Source organism: Hyla sarda, unplaced genomic scaffold (assembly GCF_029499605.1).
Source record: "Hyla sarda isolate aHylSar1 unplaced genomic scaffold, aHylSar1.hap1 scaffold_942, whole genome shotgun sequence".
NCBI classification, from domain to species: Eukaryota; Metazoa; Chordata; class Amphibia; order Anura; family Hylidae; genus Hyla; species Hyla sarda.
Genome location: NW_026610972.1, coordinates 52,290 through 58,289, shown reverse-complemented (window position 1 = coordinate 58,289; position 6,000 = coordinate 52,290). Strand labels below are relative to the sequence as shown.

Genomic DNA, 6,000 nt, shown 5'->3' with positions numbered 1-6,000 from the left:
TAATGCATACCCCATCAGTGCAGCAATGCTTATTCAATACCGCCAGCAGATGGAGACACTGGGGGATAATTTTCTAAGGATTTATACTGATTTTTCCTGTCTGAATTTGTCGCACAGAAAGTTGCAGGCCAAATATGTGTGACATTTCTGCGACTTTAGCTTCTAGAGCATTTTTACAACATTATACATAGGTGCTGAATACATAAAAAGCGACTGTTCAGCGACAGACAAGTCGCATCGGCTGAAAGTAGGCCAGAATGTCAGTCCATGTTGGAGCAGGTTTAGATACAGTCTAAAGCATAGATCTCAAAGTCTGTGCACAGAATTTAGCAAGGGCCTCGCACCTTCTGATGCATCAGGTAGGTGCACAATAGCATAGCCTAACCCTCTGTACTTTGGTCTATATTGATGCGGGACATAGACAGCCAGCTGATGACCAATCCATTAGTGCAATGGATGGCTGGAAGCATTTGTCTTTGCCTTTGCAATACCACAGAAGCAATGCATGGTCAATGTACAGCAATGACACACCTGTGTGAACAGCCAGGAGACCCCCCCCCCCCCCATGTTATGTTACATAGTTACATAGTTAGTACGGTCGAAAAAAGACATATGTCCATCACGTTCAACCAGGGAATTAAGGGGTAGGGGTGTGGCGCGATATTGGGGAAGGGATGAGATTTTATATTTCTTCATAAGCATTAATCTTATTTTGTCAATTAGGAACATTCAGCACCCACCCGCTATCAAGGCAGCTGCCTATCATGTCATGCCCTACCTGCACAGGTGTGCTGGCTACTCAAATGATCCAATTAAGGAGGCCATTTAGTCAGCAGCAGCAGAAGTCCTGTGCCTGGACGCTCCAACAGGGGCCAGACACAAGCAGAAGCAGAAGCAGCAGAAGCACCACCTTTTGTTTTTTGGCTGCAGCAGCAGCAAGGCCCACAGGGCTGGCTAGCTGGCTAGCCAGCAAGCAGGTAGCAATGAAAGTAGGAATCTTTCTTTTTAACCTTGTAAGGGGGTGGTGCACTGTACCCGAAGATACTGCCATATCGGGTCAATGCATAGGGCGACGGAAGCAAGCTTCGAAATCGGCCCCCGTTCTCAAAAATCCATTTAATATATGGTCCCCAGATAGGGGACGTATCAGATATTAAACTGATAAGAACAGATACTACACTTGATCTTAGCCAAAAGGCCGAGAAGCGATAACCGTGAAAGGGGCGGGCCCAACAAGGTCCCCTTCATGGGCACTATCACTGCTTGCTGTCAGGGAGGCTGCCAGACAATTTTCCATGCACACTCTGGGCTGGGGGGCAGTCAACCACCAGTACACACAGCAGAACCTAAACCCATACCATTATTGCTAAGCAGCAAGACAGGGGCCCATTGCACTCCCACGGGGCCTTTTTAAATGCAATCCATAACCCGGATTTGCCAGGAACCCTTCTTACTCCTCCTACTTGCATGTGACACTGGGCTTAGGATCTGCATAGGAAACACACACACAAGCACACACCTACCTTTGTTGCCTGCAGATGCCTCCTTGGCTGTCCCCAAACGGTATCAAACCAACACCCACGGGAAGCTGTAAGCATAGAGGACATGCCTGCACCCCATTGGACTTACCTGTGTGGGTTAAATCCGGGTTATTTGACAACCTATGGCGGTGATGGTTCTGCTCAGGCAGAGCAGTGCTGATGCTCCTCATAAAGCTGTCGCTGCTGTGAAGGTTCTAGGTGACATCACAAATCCCTATGGTTACATACACAACAAAGCTGGGTTGTTGTTGTTTACACTCTGCAAGGCCTGTGGAAGTGAGTGACATCATAGCACTGTAGTTCTGAGGGTTCAAGATGGATGCAACAATCTCCTGTTGCTTCTATGAAGGCCGTAATAGACGACATCACCAAACAGCTCCATAGTCACATACACAGCAAAGGAGAGATGTTGTTTACACCTAGTGATGTCAGTGGTATTGAGTGACATCACAGCACAGTGCTAAGGCTCCTGGGCCTGGACACAGCAGCGGCTGCAATATCTCAACGGAGAATACGTTTATATCTATGTGTGTGTGTGCGCATATATATATATATATATATATATATATATATATATATATATATATATTTCTCCGCCGAAATCACTTTTAAACCCATTTCCACCTTTTTTTCCCTTCTCTTCCTCTTACTTTTTTTTCACGTTTTTTTACGTTTTTCTCCTTTTCGCCTCTTTTCTGGGCGTATTATTCTTCTTTTTCTTCTTTTTTTTCGTCTAATGCATACCCCATCAGTGCAGCAATGCTTATTCAATACCGCCAGCAGATGGAGACACTGGGGGATAATTTTCTAAGGATTTATACTGATTTTTCCTGTCTGAATTTGTCGCACAGAAAGTTGCAGGCCAAATATGTGTGACATTTCTGCGACTTTAGCTTCTAGAGCATTTTTACAACATTATACATAGGTGCTGAATACATAAAAAGCGACTGTTCAGCGACAGACAAGTCGCATCGGCTGAAAGTAGGCCAGAATGTCAGTCCATGTTGGAGCAGGTTTAGATACAGTCTAAAGCATAGATCTCAAAGTCTGTGCACAGAATTTAGCAAGGGCCTCGCACCTTCTGATGCATCAGGTAGGTGCACAATAGCATAGCCTAACCCTCTGTACTTTGGTCTATATTGATGCGGGACATAGACAGCCAGCTGATGACCAATCCATTAGTGCAATGGATGGCTGGAAGCATTTGTCTTTGCCTTTGCAATACCACAGAAGCAATGCATGGTCAATGTACAGCAATGACACACCTGTGTTACGCCGAGTTTCCGGGTCCCCGCTCCTCCCCGGAGCGCTCGCTTCACTCTCCCCGCGGCAGCGCTCCGGTCACGTCCTCTGACCCGGGGCGCTGCGATTCCGCTGCCAGCCGGGATGCGATCCGCGATGCGGGTAGCGCCCGCTCGCGATGCGCACCCCGGCTCCCCTACCTGACCTGCTCTCCGTCTGTTCTGTCCCGGCGCGCGCGGCCCCGCTCCCTAGGGCGCGCGCGCGCCGGGTCTCTGCGATTTAAAGGGCCACTGCGCCGCTGATTGGCGCAGTGGTCCCAATTAGTGTGTTCACCTGTGCACTTCCCTATATCACCTCACTTCCCCTGCACTCCCTTGCCGGATCTTGTTGCCTTAGTGCCAGTGAACGCGTTCCTTGTGTGTTCCTTGCCTGTGTTTCCAGACCTTCTGCCGTTGCCCCTGACTACGATCCTTGCTGCCTGCCCCGACCTTCTGCTACGTCCGACCTTGCTTTTGCCTACTCCCTTGTACCGCGCCCATCTTCAGCAGCCAGAGAGGTGAGCCGTTGCTAGTGGATACGACCTGGTCACTACCGCCGCAGCAAGACCATCCCGCTTTGCGGCGGGCTCTGGTGAAAACCAGTAGTGGCTTAGAACCGGTCCACTAGCACGGTCCACGCCAATCCCTCTCTGGCACAGAGGATCCACTACCTGCCAGCCGGCATCGTGACAGTAGATCCGGCCATGGATCCCGCTGAAGTTCCTCTGCCAGTTGTCGCTGACCTCACCACGGTGGTCGCCCAGCAGTCACAACAGATAGCGCAACAAGGCCAACAGCTGTCTCAACTGACCGTTATGCTACAACAGTTACTACCACAGCTTCAGCAGTCATCTCCTCCGCCAGCTCCTGCACCTCCTCCGCAGCGAGTGGCCGCTCCTGGGATACGCTTATCCTTGCCGGATAAATTTGATGGGGACTCTAAGTTTTGCCGTGGCTTTCTTTCCCAATGTTCCCTGCATCTGGAGATGATGTCGGACCTGTTTCCCACTGAAAGGTCTAAGGTGGCTTTCGTAGTCAGCCTTCTGTCCGGAAAAGCCCTGTCATGGGCCACACCGCTCTGGGACCGCAATGACCCCGTCACTGCCTCTGTACACTCCTTCTTCTCGGAAATCCGAAGTGTCTTTGAGGAACCTGCCCGAGCCTCTTCTGCTGAGACTGCCCTGTTGAACCTGGTCCAGGGTAATTCTTCCGTTGGCGAGTATGCCGTACAATTCCGTACTCTTGCTTCAGAATTGTCCTGGAATAATGAGGCCCTCTGCGCGACCTTCAAAAAAGGCCTATCCAGCAACATTAAAGATGTTCTGGCCGCACGAGAAATTCCTGCTAATCTACATGAACTTATTCACCTAGCCACTCGCATTGACATGCGTTTTTCCGAAAGGCGTCAGGAACTCCGCCAAGATATGGACTCTGTTCGCACGAGGCGTTTCTTCTCCTCGGCTCCTCTCTCCTCTGGTCCCCTGCAATCTGTTCCTGTGCCTCCCGCCGTGGAGGCTATGCAGGTCGACCGGTCTCGCCTGACACCTCAAGAGAGGACACGACGCCGTATGGAGAACCTCTGCCTGTACTGTGCTAGTACCGAACACTTCCTGAGGGATTGTCCTATCCGTCCTCCCCGCCTGGAAAGACGTACGCTGACTCCGCACAAAAGTGAGACAGTCCTTGATGTCTACTCTGCTTCTCCACGTCTTACTGTGCCTGTGCGGATGTCTGCCTCTGCCTTCTCCTTCTCTACAGTGGCCTTCTTGGACTCTGGATCTGCAGGAAATTTTATTTTGGCCTCTCTCGTCAACAGGTTCAACATCCCGGTGACCAGTCTCGCCAGACCCCTCTACATCAATTGTGTAAATAATGAAAGATTGGACTGTACCATACGTTTCCGCACGGAGCCCCTTCTTATGAGCATCGGATCTCATCATGAGAGGATTGAACTTTTGGTCCTCCCCAATTGCACCTCGGAAATTCTCCTTGGACTTCCCTGGCTTCAACTTCATTCCCCTACCCTGGATTGGTCCACTGGGGAGATCAAGAGTTGGGGGTCCTCTTGTTCCAAGAACTGTCTAAAACCGGTTCCCAGTAACCCTTGCCGTAACTCTGTGGTTCCTCCAGTAACCGGTCTCCCTAAGGCCTATATGGACTTCGCGGATGTTTTCTGCAAAAAACAAGCTGAGACTCTACCTCCTCACAGGCCTTATGATTGCCCTATCGACCTCCTCCCGGGCACTACTCCACCCCGGGGCAGAATTTATCCTCTCTCTGCCCCAGAGACTCTTGCCATGTCCGAATACGTCCAGGAGAATCTAAAAAAGGGCTTTATCCGTAAATCCTCCTCTCCTGCCGGAGCCGGATTTTTCTTTGTGTCCAAAAAAGATGGCTCCCTACGTCCTTGCATTGACTACCGCGGTCTTAATAAAATCACGGTTAAGAACCGCTACCCCTTACCCCTCATCTCTGAACTCTTTGATCGCCTCCAAGGTGCCCACATCTTCACTAAATTGGACTTAAGAGGCGCCTATAACCTCATCCGCATCAGAGAGGGGGACGAGTGGAAAACGGCATTTAACACCAGAGATGGACACTTTGAGTATCTGGTCATGCCCTTTGGACTGTGCAACGCCCCTGCCGTTTTCCAAGACTTTGTCAATGAAATTTTTCGTGATCTGTTATACTCCTGTGTTGTTGTATATCTGGACGATATCCTAATTTTTTCTGCCAATCTAGAAGAACACCGCCAGCATGTCCGTATGGTTCTTCAGAGACTTCGTGACAACCAACTCTATGCCAAAATTGAGAAATGTCTGTTTGAATGCCAATCTCTTCCTTTTCTAGGATATTTGGTCTCTGGCCAGGGACTACAGATGGATCCAGACAAACTCTCTGCCGTCTTAGATTGGCCACGCCCCTCCGGACTCCGTGCTATCCAACGCTTTTTGGGGTTCGCCAATTATTACAGGCAATTTATTCCACATTTTTCTACCATTGTGGCTCCTATCGTGGCTTTAACCAAAAAAAATGCTGATCCCAAGTCCTGGCCTCCTCAAGCAGAAGACGCCTTTAAACGACTCAAGTCTGCCTTTTCTTCGGCTCCCGTCCTCTCCAGACCTGACCCTTCCAAACCCTTCCTATTGGAGGTTGATGCCTCCTCAGTGGGAGCTGGA

General features: G+C 50.0%; 1 non-coding gene across 1 annotated transcript; it reads right to left on the bottom strand.

Moving 5' to 3' along the window:
- Positions 1–1,019: 1,019 nt before the first annotated feature.
- Positions 1,020–1,210, bottom strand: LOC130350314 (U2 spliceosomal RNA). Its single transcript, XR_008887458.1, has one exon. It is a non-coding gene; the product is annotated as a U2 spliceosomal RNA (small nuclear RNA).
- Positions 1,211–6,000: the final 4,790 nt, after the last annotated feature.